Source organism: Pantherophis guttatus, chromosome 7 (assembly GCF_059756535.1).
Source record: "Pantherophis guttatus breed Tessera chromosome 7, ASM5975653v1, whole genome shotgun sequence".
In the NCBI taxonomy this organism is placed as follows: Eukaryota; Metazoa; Chordata; class Lepidosauria; order Squamata; family Colubridae; genus Pantherophis; species Pantherophis guttatus.
In genome coordinates, this window is record NC_142069.1 from 47,094,192 (window position 1) to 47,116,386 (window position 22,195).

Below are 22,195 nucleotides of genomic sequence, written 5' to 3' on the forward strand. Positions count from 1 at the left end.
GCACAATTGGTGATAATAAAGGGACTCATATCGGTTCTCTGGCTGTGTTGCCTTTGTGTCACGCCCTAGGTCATCACAACGCTCTCTGGGGCTGAGGAGTGTCAAACTCCCATGTCTGTGGGCCGAAAGGAAGGTCTACGGAAATAAGATGAGGTGCGGTGGTCAGCTCATCTGTATAAAGAAGGCAGGACTTTTCTCCTGTCCTTAGTCTCCACTAGAATGGGTCTAGGGCCTCTCCAAACAGCTTGCTATCCTTGAAGGGAGCAGAGGCTAGCTTCCACTTATACTTCATGTCCACCTGCCAATGGCAAAGCCATAGTAAGCAACAGGCTGTCATCAAAGAAGCAATGGTCCTGGAAGCAAATTTGGCGGCATTCAAGGTGACACCTGCCGAGAATTCCATAGCCCCTATCAGTTTGTTAATGTCCTGGTGGAAGCGGAGGTCACCAGGGGGAACCTTCGCTTGCATCTGGCAGAGCCAGAGCAACGAAGCCCTGTTGAAATATGAGGCGACTGTAGCTGCTTTGACTGCCCAGGCAGCCGCCTGATGTACCTTGCGGAGGGTCAGTTCCGCCTTCTTATCCTGTCTTCAGATCATCCTCTGTGTCGTTAAACAGGATGGTGGAGGATGTTAAGGCCGCCACAGGGTCATCTATAGCTGGTGGTTGAGTGTCTCGGAGAAGTCCAGGGCCACATTATAAAATCTCTTGTCATTTCCTCTTGGGGGAGGATATGCCCCCAGTTGGGCCCATTGTTTTAGGATCATGTCCCGGAATAGTTTAGGTGATGGGATTTCCTCGCTCTCTGCGGTTGGCTCTGAAAAGAGCAACTCATCGGGTCCTCTAGGTTTAATACTGACTCCGTTGTAGGTGGGTCAGCTCCCAGGTGCACTGTGGCTTTGGCCTTAAATAATAAGGATTTAAAGAGCGCTGGGCAAAAGAGCCCTGCGAAGGCTGGGGGGTCTGGAGCCATCCCCTCATCCTAAGAGAGTTCCATCTCTTTTTGGTCCTCATCTCCTGAGAGCGATAACCGGCTCTGCATGAAAGGGAGTGAATGAGACCTTTGGAAAGTTGATAAATCTATTTGATGTTGAGAAGCCATATATTGGTCTTGATGTAGGGAAGGTTCAGGTGCAACAGGAGCAGCCTGATGTCCATGCTGTAGGCCTGCAGTGATGCCCTGTGCTATGATCTCTGAAATCATAATTTTCATCTGGTCAACAATTTCAGGCCCTTTACTCTCTTGTGACCGAAGTCCCACTGCCATGATGTAAAGGTGGCCTCTGATGCAGCTTTCATCCTCTTTGGAGGTGGATCAGTAAAAATCTCATTGCCTTCTGATGAAAAGGATGGCTGAAGGAATTGCTCTCTGACGCCATCTGGCGACCCAAACTGAGAGCACAGTGGAATCTCTTGCTTTACATTGATTGGCTGGTTTAACTGTTGAGCTGGTAAAGCACGGGAAAATTCAACCATTTCCTCTCCAGGGGGACTTTCCCCCCTCCTTTGCTCCGCTTCCCCCTCAGCCATGGCAATTCTTTCGTCAATGGCCTTCTGGTGCCTCTGGGCGTCCTTTTCCTCCGCTTTTGAAGCTCTTTGGGAGGAAAGGGCTTTTGCCTTTAATTTGGCCGCTGCTCCTTTAGTGGCCGACTTTGGCCCTGTGGAGCTTCTCGGATGGCTCTGGGTCTGAGCAAGCAATCCCTTGTCTTTCTCACTCACCCCTGGCATTCCCGGGTTCACAGGGTCCACTATGTTAGCTTTCTCCCCCACCCCGACAATGGCAGCCTTGTAATTAAGCAGAACCTTGCTGCTGCGGCTTTTCTCGCCTAGCCACTTCGGAGTATGCACCAGGCTTCAGCCGGACAGGAAGTCCAGCCCTCTCCAATGCCTGTGGGGCCTGGGTAGGGACCTTGGCTCTATTCTGGAGCCAGAACAATGGCGACTATGCCGGACGGACCGGGAGGGCCAGCCAGGATGAAGATGGCTGTGCTAGATGGGCCGGGGAAGCCAATTGTGATGAAGGTGGCTATGTTGAGAAGACCAGCGAGCCAGCTATTGGACAGGTGAGGTGGCTTTGCTGGATGCGCCTGGCAGCCAGTTGTGAGGAGGGTGGCTATGCCCAACAGACCAGGGAAGCCAGCCTAGCCATTCGCTGTCTGCGAAGGCTTACACGGAGCCGGGACTTACTGTAAGTTTCCAGAATCCAAGGAATAACTCTGTTTTTGTTCTAAGAGCACTCTTCCGAATGTTCCCTCTCAGCAAAGACTGAGTCAAAACTGGGCATGCACAGGCAAAGGAGGCGTGACCAAAAGATTGATTGTAGCAGAAGAGCAGAGTTAACCCATTCCTTTCTTTCCTTGGATTCTCTGCTCAGCACACTGGAGAATCTTAAGTTCACCTGAAGAGATGGTCAGTGAATTTGGGGAAGAGACAAACATAAAAAATACCATTAAACTAGGTCTCCAAAATATTGAGAACAGAAGAAAATATTTGAAGAATCAGGTATCTCTGTATTGTCTGTTTTCACTATGACTTCAAAACAATAAAGAAGACAATACAAGAGATCTTTTTTGTATTTTTAAAATTAACAGTGCCATTATAATGGCTGTCCATTCAGAATATCTAAAGAACCAGAATCCTCTTTCAATGGAAATCTGTAACCACAGTCATTTCAATTATTGGCTAAAATCTTTTAAATATTTAGGAATAAATATTTCATAGAAGTACTCTTCAGTCAGATTCCCTTAACAACCGTGTTACTAAGTTCAGTGATTCACTTAACAACTATAGCAAGAAAGGCCATAAAATGGGGCAAAATTCATTTAACTAATGTCTCGCTTAGCAGCAGAAATGTTGGGCTCTATTGTGGCCGTAAGTCAAGGACTACCTATACATAAGATCTAGGATACGCATCTAGCTTATTTAAATCTAAATTATGGTTATCATAATAATATGGTGTTTCTAAGTTTTCTAACCTTTCACTTTATAATACAGTGTATTTTGCTCAAGATAACTGATCAGGTTGAAAAAACCCCACAGGAATAATACAAAGTTACTATGTGTTCCTTTTGACATCATGGCAGGGTCTTGGATCTACATTTAGCCACAACTCTACAGTATTGGATTCCAACTGTGCATAAAGCGCTACATTTAGCAGATATTGGTACAGAAGTGTAATTTTGACTTTTGCTCACAAGATAAACCTATCCCTTGGGACAGCCTCAGCCTGAAAATAGCACTGGGAGAATAAAGTCCAGGACAATTAGTCATATAAATCTGTATTATGAGCTTATTACATTGTTTGCTAAACATGATTTATTATAAGAGGAATTTGGATTGCATAAAATTTCAAACCACATCTTTATTACTAAATTTATCGTACCTTGATTTCACAATTCAATCTTAATGCAGAAGCAAAATTAAAATTCAATTACTATTGGAACGATTCTGAAGAGTACTGTGAAAAAAAAAAGTTTTTTTTGTGGCCCTGGTCTCTGTGGATGCACAAAAAGCCTTTGATAGAGTGAGCCGGAGTTTTCTGTTTGCACAGTTGAGTGAAATGTTATTCGGGGGAAAATTTATCATAGCGATCCAGACTATATACGCGAAACAGACAGCGAAAATACTTATTAATGGGGAGGAGTCTGAAAAGATTGATATAGGTAAAGATACTAGACAGGGATGCCCACTATCTCTACTTTTATTTATTTTAACTCTTGAGTCATTATTGAATGAGGTTAGAAGGAACCAAGGAATTAAAGGACTAAGGATCAGAGAGGAAGAGTTTAAGCTTCAAGCCTTTGCAGACGATTTTATATTTGTATTGGAAGAACCTTTGGAATCGGGACCAATTTTACTCCAGGAGTTGGAGGCTTACGGGAAAGTAGCGGGATTCAAATTAAATAAAGATAAAACCAAGATCTTAATTAAGAATGTGACGAAGGATCAAAAAGCGCAGTTAGAGGAAGAACTAGGGATTCAGACAGTTAAAAAGGTGAAATATTAGGTATTTGGCTCTCATCCAAATGTTCAACTATTAAAGAGGACAATTACCTGAAACTCCTTAGCCAAATTAAAAAAAGGCTTGAAGGTTGGAAAGGACTACAGTTATCATTACTGGGTAGAATTGCAGTAGTTAAGGCATATATTCTGCCCAAATGGGTCTTTCTCTTTCAGACAGCTCCAGTCTTATTAGATGCAAAAAATTTTCAATCCTTAGACCAAAGTATACGTAGATTTGTTTGGCAGAACAAAAAACCAAGGATCAAATTGAAAATGCTTCAAGAATCCCCTTCCAGGGGAGGATTTGGCTTACCAAAATGGGAGTTTTATCACCAAGCGGCTGTCTTAAATTGGATCAAAGACTGGATTGCTTTGAGAAGGAGGAGAATCCTTATACTGGAAGGTCATAACCTGCAACAGGGGTGGCATTATTATCTGAATCAGGAAAAGCTCAAAAAACATAAATATTTTATGGACCATTTCATCTGAAAGGTTTTGATGACTACCTGGGATCGAATAAGAAATAAATATTATTTGATGACTCCGATCTGGCTTTCCCCTCTAGAAGCAATGATATGCCCGACCCTTTATAACAGAAATAAACCTTTAACTTACCAAGCGTTGTTAGACCCTTTAGGCAGAGTAAAACCTCGAAGTATGCTGGTGGGACTCGGCTATGAGTTAGATTGGTGGACATATAACCAGGTCCAATCCAGAACAAGTGAAAGCGAATGTTCAAAACTCTATATGTATTATGTTACTCTCTGCAATTCTATCCATATTGCTATATTTTTCTTTTATATTTTTAAAATAATTTTCAATAAAAATAAAAAAAAAGAGTACTGTGATTATATCTATAGATAATATTCATCTCATGGCTACAACTGAAACTTGAATTTTGGTCATAAGTCAATAGACCACATGACCACTTGATTTTATTACTGTTTTATAATGCTTGTTAGAGTCACCATGGTCATTAAGAGAATGAGCATTATTAAAAATCATTACAAAAGCAAAAATCATCACAAAATTCATTCACATTACCTGGAACACTGCAATCAGTCATAAATGAGTCAGTTGCCAAGAACTTGAAATGTGATCATGTGACTACAGGCGTGGGACACCAGTCTTAACTTCCGAATATGTTGTAACTTTGAATGGTTGTTAAGTGACCAATAATAAGTTGAAAACTACCAGTACATGCATTATTTGCAGGTAATTCATAATAAAGAGTTAAAATATACATATTAACAAATCTATTGCTAAATACCTTTAAATTATTAAGAATGATCTATATGATCTAGAGAGGAGTCTAATTCAACCACTTTTGACCATATCAGAAAACGTTTTAAAAGGGCTTGTTATTGATTTCATTATGCTGAAATGGTTGAGGAAGCATTTTTTCATAATATGGGCTTGTCTTATTATTACCCCATTCTGGTTTGAAATTTGATTAGTTTGTTAATATGGTCTTAAAGTGATTGATAGGGTTTAAATATATGAAAGTATATTTAAATTATATACTAAAAACTTTAACATATAAATAATTATTGCTTTGAAAGCAGAGTAAAAAAAATGATTACTCTTCAATGTTGGAAAAACAATTTGCAACCCCAGGTTTACGTCCTGAATTTCTGGTGTGTGTTCATTTTATTTTTATGAGTTAGTTGTCCATCAATGTAATACAAGACCAACCAATATTATTTTGTGTGGTCACAGTTTAATGATGTGTTAAAATACTAGATTGAATGAACTCCTTGTAGGTAACATGCTTTTGTTATTTTCTAGCCTCTTTTTTCCATTCTTTCTGTACATTAAGATAAAACAGCAAAATTAGAGATTCTTAATAACTGTCTGCATGCTAAAATACAATTTCCCTATCTATTTAAATTCTACTGAAGAAGAATGGAATTCCACTGAAGAAGAATGGAGGTTATCAAATAGAACCAAATTAAGAAATCTGCTCAATTCCAGAACTGATAGATGAGGGGGTTCTGTCCCACATAGAAATGAGAAAGACAAGGAAATTATATCTGATGTTATTGGGAACCTAACATAAAGAAAAATTTTATTAGAGCTAATGAGGCAGTCAAAAGTAAAAGGAGGAAATTCAGACATTCATTTACAATTTATAATATTATTAAATTGATTATCATTTAATTCAGCAACTGCCTCAATAATTATATGTAAAATTAGCTGACATTTTTAATATCCCACTTCATTCCAGAGTACAAAATTTACTTATTAAAAACTAGATAAATAAAAATTTCTGCTCTAATCAGGTTTAGTAAGTTTAATAAACTTCCAATTTTGAACTATGTGATTTTTTATCTTTTGATCATATAAATTTGTTTGTTTGTTTGTTTGTTTGTTTGTTTGTTTCCATTTCTATACCGCCCTTCTCCAATAGGACTCAGGGCGGTGAACAGCCAGAGTAAAAAACAGAACATATAAAATTTAAAAGCAGTTTAAAATGATTAAATATTTTTGGCCATAATTTAAAACAACCCAATTTAAAATCAGTTTAAAATTTAACTCAAGCCAGCCCAGCTAGTTGAAATAAATAAGTTTTCAGGGCCCGACAAAAAATCCGGAGGTCTGTTATTGTACGTATCTCTGGGGGGAGGTTGTTCCAGAGGGTAGGAGCCGTCACAGAGAAGGCTCTCCCCCTGGGGGTCGCCAGCCGACATTGTCTGGCGGACAGCACCCTGAGGAGGCCCACTCTGTGCGAGCGTACTGGCCGGTGGGAGGCTATTGGTGGCAGAAGGCGGCCTCGTAAATACCCCGGCCCTAAGCCATGGAGCGCTTTAAAGGTGGTCACCAACACCTTGAAGCGCACCCGGAAGACCAGCGGGAGCCAGTCCAGCTCGCGCAGGAGAGGTGTCACATGGGAGCGCCCCGTCGCCCCCATAATCCCCTGCACGGCCGCATTCTGGACCAGCTGGAGCCTCCGGGTGCGCCCCAGGGGGAGCCCCATGTAGAGAGCGTTGCAGTAGTCCAGGCGGGACGTGACGAGTGCCTGAGTGACTGTGCGTAGGGAGTCCCGATCTAGAAAGGGGCGCAACTGGCGTATAAGGCGAACCTGATAAAAAGCCCCCCTGGCCATGGCCGTCAAATGATCTTCTAAAGACAGCTGTGCGTCCAGGAGGACGCCCAAGTTACGAGCCCTCTATGTGGGGGCGAATGATTCGCCCCAATAGCCAGCGATGGCGTCAGCTGGCTATATCGGGACGCCGGAAGCCACAGCCACTCGGTCTTGGAGGGGTTGAGTCGGAGCCTGTTTCTCCCCATCCAGGCCCGCACGGCCTCCAGGCACTGGGACATCACTTCAAGGGCATCATTGGGGTGGCCTGGGGTGGAGATGTACAGCTGGGTGTCATCAGCGTACTGATGGAACTCCACCCCGAAGCCACGGATGATCTCACCCAGCGGCTTTACATAAATGTTGAACAGAAGGGGCGAGAGGACCGACCCTTGTGGCACCCCACAAGCAAGGTGCTTCGGGGTCGACCCCTGCCCCGTCAACACAGATTGCGACCGGTCAGAGAGGTAGGAGAACCACCGCAAAACGGTGCCCCCCACCCCCAGCCCCTCCAACCGGTGCAACATGATACCATGGTCAATGGTATCAAAAGCCGCTGAGAGGTCTAACAGGACCAGGAGAGGAGCAACCCCTATCCCGAGCCCTCCAGAGATCATCCACCAACGCGACCAATGCCGTTTCCGTGCTGTGCCCAGGCCGGAAGCCAGACTGGAGCGGGTCTAGATAGACAGCTTCATCCATGTCCTCGGGAGCCACAGGATCGAACTCCTCCCAGATAACACTCTCAAGACCTGCCTCAGTCATCCCGTCCGGACATACCCAGTCAGAGGCCAGCCCTTCCCGAATCTCAGCGATTTTGTCATACAGATACTGCACAAAATCCTCAGCTCGGCCCTGCAAGGGGTCATCCCGCACTTCCAGATGGAGGAGGGAGCGGGTCACCCTAAACAGGGCGGCTGGGCAATTATCTGATGATGGGATAAGAGCGGCAAAATAGCTAGATTTCGCTGCTTTTATCGCCACTAGGTAGGTCTTAATATGTGACCTCACCAGTGTTCGGTCGGATTCGGAGCGGCTGGTCCTCCAACTACTCTCCAGGCGTCTTTTCCGGCGCTTCATCTCCCTCAGCTCCTCGGAGAACCAAGGAGCTAGGTGAGTTCGGTGCTGGGTCAGAGGCCGCAAAGGCACGACACGGTCCAAAGCCCCGGCGGCCGCACTATCCCAGGCGGCCACCAGGTCTTCAGCCAAGTCATGAGCCAGAGTCTCAGGAAATGGCCCAAGCTCCATCTGGAACCTATCAGGGTCCATCAGGTGCCTGGGGCGGAACCACCTGGTCGGTCCCGCCTCCCTGCGGCGGGGTGCAGCGGTTAGAAAGTCCAGTTGAAGGAGCGAGTGGTTAGACCATGACAAGGGTTCGATGGCTATATCCCCTATATCAAGGCCACTCAACCACTGACCAGAGACAAAAACTAAGTCCAGAGTGTGTCCACCTGTGTGAGTGGGGTCATGAATTAACTGAGTAAGGTCCATGGCCAGGAAGCCATGAACTCTCGAGCCACCTCAGACGTTTCACTGATAGATGGCAGGTTGAAATCCCCCATGATAGCAAGTCTGGGGGTATCCACCGCCACCTCGGCTATAAAGTTAAGCAGCTCGGGCAGGACCGTTGCCACGTGGCAGGGAGCCAGGTACGTGACCAACAAGCCCATCTGTACTCCACGACCCCACTTCACAAAGAGGGACTCACATCCAGCTATCTGTGGAACAGTGGTCTCCCTTGGATCCAGACCTTCCTTTATAATAACCACCATCACCCCGCCCCTGCCCTGAGCCCTCGGCTGATGGAATGCATGGAAGCCTGGTGGGCATATATCCACCAAATTTTATCTTTGACTTCCTCCATTAGATAAAAAAGATATAAGCAACTAAAAAATGAAAAGCAAGAAGAAATTCTGCTATACATGTGCTTTACCATCATGTTACTGAACATTTGGCAGATTTCCAAACTGTACTTTTAGAATCTAAAGATGTTTATATTTGGCAATTTTAGACATTACTTTTTTCCAACAACTTTTACGAATGTTATTTAATAGGTCCAGTGACAGAATTATTACAGCATTTCTGCTTTTGATCTAAACCTTTGAAGATATCTGCAGCAATATAAAAGTTATGTAATTTTAAGTCACTAAGTATTTTACTCTTCAGAAGTGTTTTTCTTTTATTTTTTGCACTTTGGCCTCAAATAAAAAATGAGAATACTTCCCTCCTTATTCTCATATTTCAAATATTTACTGAGACATCCTTAAAGAGACAATGTTTACTTTCTTGGAAAATGTACTTGTTTCAATAGGTGAAACATTACATTTTCTAGTTTCAAGATTCCTGTTTATAACAACTGTTTACATCAATTTTAGTCCAGAACATAGAAACACAGAAAACTGACAGCAGAAAAAGACCCAGTGGTCCATCCAGTCAGCCTTTGAGTTTATTTTTTATAATTTTTGTCAGATGATGGACATGTGTGTTTATCCCAAGTACATTTAAACTCAGTTACTGATGATTGGGCCATTACCTCCACTGGAAATTGGTTCTTCTACTATTTCTGTGAAGTAATACTTTCTAATATTAATTTGGAACTTCCCTCCTGTCAGTTTGAAGTTAGGTCTCTGAAGTTTACCCAATACTTCTTTAGAAACAATAGGACATATGATTCCAAAGATAAACACATTTAAGTGCAATCAGTTTTAATATGAAAGCTAAGGATATACATACATATTGCTACCTGAAATATATATACACTTGGCTCAAACATATTAATATTACAAGTCAATGTTAAATTGTAGATGTGTGCAGAACTATATAGAAATATAGAAAAATGAAGATTTTTAGGCTGTTATATAATTTATACATACTTCTATATTTTCTATATAGCTCTGTGAAGTCAAAGTTCACACTTACTGGTCATGCATTCTTAGATCTCATTGATATATTCAACAAGATTCTGCAATACATCAGTTTCAATTCCAAAAATGTGTGTGTGGGAACACAAATGTAGCACGTATCTAAATTCTTAAGTTTTAAATTTCTCAATATTGTACAGTAATCTGTGAAGATCAGTCATATTATCCTAAGAAAAAATGTAGCAACTTCAAAGAATCAGGCTAGAATAAGGTGCTCTAAAAACAATCCCTATTGATAATATCAAATGAGACACAAATATAAATAAGCAATTATTTTTTTCCATGAGAAATGTCTCAACAAATCAAAAGCTTTCGTAACTACTTCTCATAACAATTATCTTTCACTAAATTAGCAGATTTATTTAACTATTTTTGTTGAATCCATTCTTAATTCAAGATCTCATGTAATTTACAAAAACTGTTATTGTTAATTTATTAACATTTTAACAACCCAACAGCACACTCTGGGTGATTTACAGTAAAATCTTCAGCACCAAATCTGTCTTGTGCTTCATACACTTTCTTGAATATAAGCAAGGTTGTCAGCTATCTTTACGAGCTGCTTTTCTATGACTTCTGACTTGATCAGTAGATGATAATATTTACCGTATGTAAAAAGCTTCTTCCTACTGATTTCTTCAAATCAAAAGAAGTGAAAAAAGGCTAGGTAGGTGGTGTCCTGTGGCAACTCATCTCTCTCAGTCAATATAATGCAATCATTTAACCTACTGAAACGTTAACTTTCTCTTCAAATAGCCTTCAGGCCCTACATTTTTTTTTAGTTCAGAAAGGATATCCCTTCATCATAATTACTTTTCACACCATTCCTGTAGAAAGTATAACAAACTTTAATAAATTAAATAAATGTAAATAAAATTCTCCAGATTTATAGTATTTTAAAGAAGTGAATAAACTTACTTTAAAGATACATTTCCTCTTTTTTAAAACATAGCTGTGCTTAAATTTAGGTTAGCTTTCTGAAAAATATTCTGATTTTTTAGCATTGAAATATTACCAGCTAAAATATGAATATTTTACTAAGTAAAAAGGAAGATTTCAACTACAAAAGCATGATTCGCGTATACTGTAGTTACTACTGGGATCTGCCAAAGTCTTTGTATACTAGATTATTAATATGTAGACAAGTCTTCAATAGAAGTTTTTTAGATAGGGAAACTACACATGCAACTGATCATGTGCAGAACATCACATCACATATTTTTCAACTACCTGCAAATCTAGAAACAGCACAGAATACCTAATCATGCATTTTAATAATACAATATTTCTTCAGAAATTTAGCAATAAACCAGCTGACTATAAGCACTGTAAACATTGTAAGATTAGTTACCGGTAACCAATACTTCAAACTGCTTCAGACTGAATTACTTGAAACTAAATTCTATTTAACTACGTATAGGATTGTACTGTTAATTTTGTAAAACTGAAAAAATACAAGTAATATGATTGATCAACTAATGTACTCTGGCAAATGCAACTAACAGAGAAGCAATTCAAAACATCAAAAGATATTCTTCTTTAATTATATGTTAAATTTTGATATTCCCCAATTCTTAAAATCCCAATATTCAAATAACCTTATCTGCTTTATACACAAAATTATCTCTATTGCATCAAATGTATTGTAGAACATCCTAAGGAAGTCAGAAAACCTGAGAATCTGGTGAACATGTACTGTTTCCAGCCTATATCTACAAAATTTGAGCCACATAGAAAATTGTATATGAACCACATAGTACAAGTGCCAAATGCATATACAGTACACATTTTTTAAAAAGAAAAAGATACAATAGAAATTTTAGAATATATTGTGAGGAATTCATCAAAAAATATCAGAATCCTGGTTTAACAAGCTGCAGTGTGAATAAGTCCATACCCTTTATTCATTATGTGTAAATAGAAAAATGAAACAAAAAAGAGAGCCTCATATGCCAAAATCATGTTGATTTTGTTGAGGACTACAGGTAATCCTTGACTTACAACAGTTCATTTAGTGACCATTCAAAGGTACAACAGCCCTGAAAAAAAGTGCTTTATAAATGTTTTTCAGTTACCACCTTTGCAGCATCTCCATGATCATGTGATCAAAATTCAGATGCTTGGCAACTGACTCATACTTATGACCGTTGCAGCGTTCCAGGACCACATGATCACTTTTTGCAATCTTCTGACAAGCAAAGTCAATGGGGAAGTCAAATTCACTAAACAACCAGGTTACTAATTTATCAACTACAATGATTCACTTAACATAAATTTTGGGCTCAATTGTGGTCGTAAGTCAAGGACTATCTGTATTCAATATTCAACAGTTAAATGTCAATATAAGAGAGGAATGCACAGAGAAAGGCATTTGTTATTAAGACAAACATTTTACTGATTAGATTCACAACCTGCAATATGCTTTAATATAATTTTTATATTTTACTTAACACTGTGTGATCCTAGCCATCATAGCTGGTTCCACAAACGATGGTTAAAACAAATCACAGAGTACCAATGTATCTGAGAGCCAGTTAGTATATTCAAGTTCCATTTAAAAATGAGGATTTAAAAATATGTATTGGAACGGTTGAAATAAAATCATTTTATATTATCAGTAACTACATCTACATATCCTATTGTAGGAGAAACAAATTTTTGTTGTCCCAATATTACTTTAACATTTCGAGGGACATTGAGACTGAGAGCGATATTACAAATGGGTACAAATGAGCAGTAGTTTTTAATTCAGCAACATTATATTAAGCAACACACTTTTTATGTTGGACCACTTATCACACTAAGTTCTGATTTCTTTAACTTTGGTTTGTCAAATTAATGACAACTGGCTAGATTCGGGCAACATACAAAGAAAAAGTATAGTTTACACATAACAGTGGGCCTTCTCTGCTTTGGCACCCAGAAGCGGAATCTTCTCGTCCTGGAGAGACAATGGTCCCATCTCTTCTGAGCTTCTGAAGATCTCCAAAGATGATTATGCTAACAAATCTGGGAAACCAGGGGACTGATAAAGTAGTGAGGTTATTATTAACATCTTTATTTTTTATTATTATTGCTTTAACTCTCTTCTTATAGTTTTTAATTTTTTTAATTATTTAATGATAAAGGTTTTAGATATTGTTTTGTTGTACACTGGCCAGAGTTTTGTTTGTGAGATAGGTGATTGTATAAATTACATAAATGAATAAATACACAAAACAAAAAACAAAGCAAGCTATATTATACATTATGTCTTAGCATGAGCCTATATTTCTTAACAAAAAAGCTTAACAATTTGAGTGTTCCATCACTATTAACCCAAAATGTTTAAAATACTAATCAATCTTTGTACAATACTAAACTATTCCTAGGTATCTGACACTGCACTCAGGTATCACAATAAGCCAGAAAGATAATGAATTTTGACTATAGATTCCTCAAGGTAAGACTTGGTGTGGAAAAAAATGTACAATCACTCAATCTATAGAAAAGCCTCAAAGAAAAATCTATGTATAAAAATATCCAATAAAAGTATAAAGTATAGGAATGCATTCAGACAAATTTTAAAATATAAGAACAGCCTAAACCAAACAGAATAATAGTTGATGTTCACTAATAATTTTCTGAAATGTTGAAAGTTTTTCATGTGTTGTTTAAAATTATAAGCACTACAAATGGATGCATTTTATAAATAGGTAGAAAGACATGATCTACATGTTTTTAAATTCATATTTAAATATATATTCATCCACGTAAACAGTAATTCTAATTATAGGTATGTAAGAAATATTAAATATTGCTGAACTGCCACTGAAGCTATACAATTCAAAAAGATTGATTAGATTTCCATCCTGCCTTTATTTTGTTCAACTCAAGGCAGAATATACAATCCTCCTTTCTATTTTCCTCCCAACTATATGAAATGAATTGATTTGAGAAACAGTGCTCAAAGTCACCCAGCCAGGTTCCATGCCTAAGGCAGGATTGGACTCACTTTTCTCATTTTCTAGTCTAGTACATTAACTGCTACACTAAACTGCTTTTAAACTATTAGATGTCAGGAAGGGTGCTTAACTGTTTAGTTCAAATACTGAAAACCCTTACACCTTATACCTGAAAAATAGTAACCACAGAACCTTTGTACCTGTCCTAAAAGTAGATGTTCTCAAGGTGTATGTTCAAAGATTAAAAAATAGACTCCAAAATTATCAACTATTATTCCCATTTTCCACTACACAGTACCAAAGTTTTAAAAACTGGTGTTGTGATTTTTAATCAGAGTTTTTCATTGAGAGTGTGACATTATGGGGAAACCCTGTTTGTGGTTTAGCTATTGGGGGAAGGGGAAAGTTTGAGCAACTAGACAAGAGATAATGATTATACATTTCTCTACAAATGCTTTGTCAAGTATTTACAAACTATAAAGCAATTAATATTTAGTATTACTTACATCTCACACTTCCTGGAAATCAAACAATAAAATGAAGACAGGGATACTACAAATTGCTGTTAAGAATACAGCATGCTTCTATAGGAACTTCGGAATTCTACAGTTTACATATACATGGTACCAGTTTTTGTGAACTGCAATGCACTTCTTCATTTGCAACAATAGTGTCTTCCCCCAAAAGCAAAAAATAAATTTAAAAAATCTGCATAGCATTCAAGTAACTAGTTCTGGAATATTTGAACACTCTTGAAAACTTTCCAAGAGTTTAAGAGGCAAAAACTGGTACCAAGAACACTACATGACACATGCTAATTGTAATTTTTAAAGCCACCTTATTATTTAAAAAGTGGGTGAACAGTGGATAAGGCTCGTATTAAAATACAGTAATACATTCAGTCGTCCATAGAGCAACTAGAATGTAGAGAGCAAATTTCTGTTATATACAGGGTATCAACCTTTACTTACCTGCCACATAAGAAAAGGATTACATCATGTTTTAACCTGAGTGGATGCACTGAACAATCTGTCTCACCAAATCCTAACTCCTGATCACTAAAATGTGACAAGTCTGATCACGTCCCTACATGCAGAAACAATGCAAACAAAGGATCGCTTTGCATTTTGCAGTAAGGAAGAAGAAAATATATTAAATTTGCCCATTTAAGCGTACTCCAGTATCAGCTTATGACCGAGGAGCTGCAGTGCTTATTGCAGAACGAGTGCTTTCAAACCAAAACAAGACCTTCAACACCTCGTCCCGAATAAAAAACCGAAACCGATCAGCCAGAAGTTTGTCCTGCAAACATCGCTGGGCCGGAAAGAGATTTTCTTACAGCTGCCCGACGAAGTTCTTGAGGCAACAGGGTCTAAGCCTTGGACTCTGAGGGAAACGAGTTATGGGCCTTTTTCACCGGGAAAGCAGGCCCCGAAAGTAATAGTCCACCTAGGAACCAACACTCTCACCCACACACACTTACAAGGAGGAGTGGAGTCTGCACTGCCCGTTTCTTACCCAGAGTTTCAGGCATCAGGGGGAACGCGATGCTCCGACGCGGACCCCGAACGGCGCTCGCACCCCGGAGGCATAAAGGGCAAGGAGAGAGACAAGTAGGCCGAGCGCTGCCTCCGCGAGCGATGCAGACGAGAGGAGGCTTGTGGCGGGAAACGCAGCTGGGGGGCCGGAGAAGCAGCTAAAGCGGGACCCTCACAACCCCGAAGAGCGCGGCTCCCCTATGCTGCCTCCCGCGGCGGGGCCTCCCCCACTTGCTCCGGGCGCCGAGGAAGGAAAGGCGGGAGGACGCAGACGGGCTGGGCCTCGGGGCTCCTGCACTCCCGTGCTAAGCGTCGCGCCACCGCCGCGACGTGTTCCTCCCCCTCCTATTTCCCTCACACATCTTCCCCCCCCCCCCTCTTCTCGCTCCCTCACAGAGACAAAAGCAAACGGAAACCGAGGGGGACGAGACAGACCGCAAGGAGCCCAAACCGCACCGGACTCGACCGAAGCCCTTCCCCGGCCGGCCGCGGATTCCCGGGCAGATTCGTAGTTGGGCCGCAGCAGAGGAGATGGTAGCGGGGGAAGAATAATAGGGCCGAACTCACCGCATGAATTTTCTTGTCCCGAGGATCCAAGATGGCTGAGCACCCCGCACGGAGGATGCTGGGGGAGCGACCTTTACCCTCTGACCCCACCACCGCCGTCGTGACCCCGCCGCCGCCCGGCAGCGACTACGGGACAAGCGGGAAGGCAGACGCGGTAGGCCGGCCTAGAATTGTTTCTCCGACCCAAGACTCGCTCCCGCCGGGGCCCCTGAGAGAAACGAGGCCTGCCTGCTTGGCGCGCGGCAGGATTCGGGTCTCGTTCTCGCCTCGTTTTGCCCTGCCGGAGCGGCTGGAAACGGCGATGGAGCCGCCACCGCCTGGATCTCGGGGCCCAACTTCCGAGAGAGCGGCCTTGCACGAACCGCGAACTGATTCCGAGACATCCGGGGAAAGGGGGAGGGGGGCTTTTTTTACACGGTGGAAGGAGGAAGCTGCTGCACTTCACGCGCATACGCTCATTCGGGCCGTTTGGAAAGCACGGAAACGGCGGCCGTAGTTTTGCACCATGTTTAGAGTTGAAGTTGAGGAGAACTCTCCTCCCCCACCGCCAAGCTGTAATATTTTGCAGTTTCTATTCCGCAATCACTTAGGGATGTTTTCCAAAGTGCCATTTTTGAACATGTAAATAACGATCCTGGATAGGTGTACTTCAAGAGGCGTATGTGCTGTTTCCTCATTTTTGTTGTGCATGTAAGACTTTTGTGTCAGAACTTGACCACATTGTGCAATGCTCAGAAAAACAGCCTGTTAATCGAAGGACATGTATTTTCTATTTCTACCCAATACAGAAGGAGGGATGGATTCATAGTCCAACTAGGAATACAGCAAGTCCAGTAATGTGCTTGCAGCATTGATTAAAATAGAAGAATCCCAAAGCTAAATCACTGTTGGTCCCTGAGCCAGTCTATTTTTCACCTCTCATACCTTTGGTATTCCTTGTGAAAATAACAAGGACAGGAGTATTAAATACAACATCCTGAGTTTGGAAAGCCTTCAGTAAATAATAAAATTCTAGAATTGGGTATGGTTCCTTTACCCAGGACATCAGGTACAACACTATACCCTAGGAGTTGTGTTTAAACTAAGGTCTTAAGACCCATGTATGTGGTGATAACATTCTAGTGCCACACTAATTCAGTGTGCTAATCTTAAAAGCAAGTAATTTAATGTTTTAATTAGATCAGGCACATCTATCACATACATTCTTCAGTTCATAAGCTGACATGTTTAAATCTGGGTTTCTTTCCCAATGAAAATAGAAATAGTGCACAAATCTACAACTATAGCATCTCTTGTGTTTGGTTGGCAGAGTTTGAAGAAAACACTTCAATGAAACAACTCCCAGAAATATAATCTTGTAATTCCTGATCTTTGTAGATCATAATATTTTGGATAATAAATTATTGTTTTTCCATGCTTAGTATTCTATATATCAAACTGGTACAAAAATTTTCAATAAATGAATCAATTGGAAGGGACAAATATTTAAATTGTGAGACATAAATTAAGCACTGTATTTTAATGTAGTGGTTAAGGCACAGGACTAGAAATAGAGACGGTACTCGTCCTACCTTAGGCACAAAGCCAGCTGGTGTCCTTGGCCAGTCACTCTCAGCCCTAGGAAGGAGGCTGTAGCAAACCATCAGGAAAACTGCAGGTTTTTGTCCAAGCAGTCATTAGGAGCCAACATTGACTTAAAAGCATAGATACAAATTGTCTAATAATGTTGTAAATACATATAAACATTTTGCATTGAACAATATATTTGTATTTTTAACGTTGTCTTCCCTAAAAATGTGTTTAGAATTGTAGGTTTTAACAATGTGTTTGAATTTTATTTGTGTTACCCATACCAAAATCTTTGCATCTGATTGAAATCAATATTTTTTACAGAGGAAATTCCTTGCAAGTCTCATGTAAGCATTCAGCTTTTAATATGTGTACAAATGATCATCAGCTAAGAACGTTGTCAAACTTAACTCCCGGTAACTTCATAGACACATGTTGAGCTTTCTTGGTAAAACTGCAGAAATGACTTGCCATTGCTTTCTACTGTGCTTTTTCAACTAACCTGTGTAGCCAATTTTCTAGTGCTGTTTCTTCCACATTTTACTGGGTCTAACATTGCTTTTGAGATCAGCCAAAAGTACTGCCACACCCTATGTAGAAAATGTGTACTACTAGAAGTAGCATTAATTGACAATTATGTTGGGAAATTCCCTTACTGAATTTACTTTTTAGGGAAGCATAACTTGTTCTACTTGAATTAGGAATTACAAATCTTTTTTTAGTAGACAATTGAGAAGCACTACTTAACTATTGGCAATAAAGACAAGCACTTAATTGACTATGGCTCATCCTCCAAAAGCTGAACAGCATTCGACCTAGTTAGTGTATGGGTGAGAAATCACCAGGAACTAAGACTGTAAGATAGACTGAATGGTTGAAAAAATATACATGACATTGACAAGCCATTTCTATGCTACTCACAAATGTAGACTTGTCCATGTTGCTTCCAAAAACTGAACTGAAGTGTTAATTCCTGTTTGCTTGATACAGAATACAGAATAACAGAGTTGGAAGGGACCTTGGAGGTCTTCTTGTCCAACCCCCTGCCTAGCAGGAAACTCTACACCACTTCAGACAAATGGTTATCCAATATCTTCTTTAAAACTTCCAGTGTTGGAGCATTCACAACTTCTGGGGGCAAGTTGTTCCATTGATTAATTGTTCTAACTGTCAGGAAATTTCTCCTAGGTTGCTTCTCTCCTTGATTAGTTTCCACCCATTGCTTCTTGTCCTGCCCTTAGGTGCTTTGGAGAATAGCTTGACTCCCTCTTCTTTGTGGCAACCCCTGAGATATTGGAACACTGCTATCATGTCTCCCCTAGTCCTTCTTTTCATTAAACTAGACATACCCATTTCCTGCAACTGTTCTTCATATAGTTTAGCCTCCAGTCCCCTAATCATCTTTGTTGCTCTTCTCTGCACTTTTATTTATTTATTTTATTTATTTGTTTAAATTTCTATACCGCCCTTCTCCAATATAGGACTCAGGGCGGTGAACAGCCAAAGTAAAAACAAGACATACATACAAAACATACAAAATCTAAAAACTGATTAAAATAATTAAATATCTTGGCCGTAATTAAAACTGTTCCAATTTAAAATCAATTTAAAATTTGACTCAAGCCAGCCCAGCTAGTTGAAATAAATTTTCTAGAGTCTCCACATCTTTTTTACATCGTGACGACCAAAACTGGATGCAGTATTCCAAGTGAGGCCTTACCAAGGCATTATAAAGTGGTATTAACATTTCATATGATCTTGATTATATCCCTCTTTTTATGCAGCCTAGAACTGTGTTGGCTTTTTTGGCAGCTGCTGCACACTACTGGCTCATATTTAAATAGTTGTCTACTAGGACTCCTACATCCCTCTCACAGTTACTACTATTGAGCAAGGTACCACATACACTGTACCTGTGCATTTTGTTTTTCTTGCCTAAATGTAGAACCTTACTTTTTTCATCATTGAATTTCATTTTGTTAGATAGCGCCCAATGTTCAAGATTGTCAAGATCTTTCTGTCTCTTAAGCCTATTTTCGGAGTGTTGGCTATTCCTGCTAGCTTGGTGTCATCTGCAATTTTGATGAGTTCCCCATCTATCCCCTCGTCCAAATCATTGCTGAAGATGTTGAAGAGTACTGGGCCTAAAACAGAGCCTTGTGGTACCCCATTGTATACTTCCCTCCATGTAGATGCAGTTCCATTGAGGACTACATGTTGAGTGTGGTTGGTCAGCCAGTTACGAATCCATCTGGTGGTGATGCTGTCTAACCCACATTTTTCTACTTTATCTAGTAGTAGGTTATGATCTACTTTATCAAATGCCTTACTGAAGTCCAAGTAAATTATATCGACAACACTCCTCTGGTCCACTAATCTTGTCACTTTGTCAAAGAATGCAATAAGATTAGTCTGGCATGCTCTGTTTTGACAAACCCATGTTGGCTTTTGGTTATTACTTTGTTTGCTTCTAGGTGTTCAGTGATTCATTGCTTGATTATCTTTTCCAGAATCTTCCCTGGTATTGAGGTCAGGCTGATAGATCTGTAGTTTCCTGGATCTGTTTTTTTCCCCCTTTTTGAAGATGGGAACAACATAAGCTCTTTTCCAGTCCTCTAGCAGTTCCCTGTGCTCCAGGATCTTTGAAAGATATAGTTCAATGGTTCTGAGATCTTGTCTGCTAGTTCCTTCAGAACCTTGGGGTGTAGTCCATCTGGTCCTGGTGATTTGAACTTGTCTAAAGTAGACAGGTACTCACCATTTTCTTCCCTATTTTACCTTGTGTTCCTAATCTGTTTTTTGTGGTGCTGTTTTTGATAGGTTGGACTGTTTTTTCCCTTTGTGTAAAGACAGATGCAAAAAACGAGTTAAGTAGTTCTGCTTTCTCCCTATTGTTTGTCACCTTCTTGCCACTTTCTCCCAGCAATGGACCAATTGTTTCCTTGACTTTCTTGTTTTTAACATGTTGGAAGAAGCTTTTTTTGTATATTTTTATATTTATCGCAAGCAGGGGTGGGTTCTAAAATTTTTTACTACCGGTTCTGTGGGCGTGGCTTATTTTGTGGGCATGGCTTGGTGGAGGGTAATGTGACAGTGAGCGTGGCCAACTTTTTTTTTTTTACTTTTAAAAGCATTTTTTCTACAACCTTAAGAGGTTGTAAAAATGCTTTTAAAAGCCTCTGACAATCAGGCAACTCAGCTGGGATCACCAGAGGCTTTTAAAGGCGTTTTTTTCCTACAACCTCTTCGGCTGAAGAGGTTGTAGAAAAAATGCTTTTAAAAGCCTCTGATGATCCCAGCTGAACCGCATGATCATCAGAGGCTTTTTTTTAAACTTTTAAAAGCATTTTTTCGGCCGAAAAGGTTGTAGAAAAAATGCTTTAAAAATTTTTTTTTTAAAAAAAGCCTCTGATGAGGTGGGCGGGGTAAGCGAGCTGCAACCGGGCCGGGGACCGGTTTGGGGGCATGGCCAACCAATGTTATTACCGGTTCTCCGAACTACTACAAATTTTTACTACCAGTTCTTGCGAACCAGGAGCAACCCACCACTGGTCGCAAGCCTTTGTTCATTGTGAGCCTTAGTTTTCCTCACTTCATCTTTGCAGGCTCGGGCTATTTGCTAATATTCTGCCTTAGTTATGTGCCCCTCTTTTCACTTTTTATACTTGTCCTTTTTGTCTTTCAATTTGTTGGAGAGTTCTTTATGCAGCCATGCTGGTTTCTTTTGAGAGCTGTTATTTTTCTTCTTCATTAGTATTGTGCTAAACAGGGCTTTTATAATCGCACTTTTCAAAATTTCCCAAGTTTCTTGAGTTGTTTTCCCCTTGAGGATTCTCATCCATGGAATCCTTTCCAAGCTCTCTCTAAGTTTATTGAAATTAGCTCTCTTAAAGTCCAAGACTCTAGTTTGACTTTGTTCTACTGCTTGTTCTTGCATAATGTTGAATTCCAATATTGCGTGATCTCGTCCCCAAGATTCCTGTAGTTTCAACACCTCCTATCATTTCATCTCTGTTAGTGAGAATTAAGTCCAATATGGCTGATCCCCTTGTTCCCTTCTCTACTTTTTGAGAAACAAAGTTGTCTGCTAGGTTTGTCAGGAACCTGTTGGATCTTCCACTTGGTACAGAGTATGTCTCCCAGTTGATGTCAGGGTAGTTAAAATCCCCCATTACTATTGTGATGTGCTTCTTACATACCTTAGTTAGCTGACTAGCAAAAAGTTCATCTACTTCCTCTGTTTGGTTGGGTGGCCTATAGTATACACCTATGGCAATGTCATTTTTTCCCCTTTAATATTGACCCAAATGCATTCAAGATAATTTTCGTCATTGTTGTGTTCTATTTTTGTAGAGATGTAGTTATTTCTTATATATAGTGCAACTCCACCTCCTTTTTTATTTGGTCTAGTTCTTTTAAATAATTTGTATCCTTCTAGCTGCATGTTCCATTTGTGGGTTCATCCTACCAAGTGTCTGTAATGGCTACAATATCATATAAGCCCTCATTTACTTGAATTTCTAATTCACCCTATTTATTTCTCATACTCTGCATTGGTGTATAGACATTTGAG

The 22,195-nt window shown here is 40.2% G+C and overlaps 1 protein-coding gene across 13 annotated transcripts in view; it reads right to left on the minus strand.

Moving 5' to 3' along the window:
- CNOT2 (CCR4-NOT transcription complex subunit 2) overlaps positions 1–16,524 on the minus strand; it is a 68,816-nt gene extending 52,292 nt beyond the window's left edge. For 2 of the 13 annotated variants that reach the window (XM_034403045.3, XM_087874102.1), the window contains exon 1: positions 16,054–16,523. The gene's annotated coding sequence lies outside the window, so the exon portion shown is untranslated. Of the gene's footprint in view, positions 1–4,314; positions 4,413–12,892; positions 13,030–14,919; positions 15,442–15,466 lie in introns of those variants that run through there. The other 11 variants (XM_087874100.1, XM_060694658.2, XM_060694654.2 and 8 more) reach the window with 11 other exon arrangements.
- Between the last annotated feature and the right edge of the window lie 5,671 nt (positions 16,525–22,195).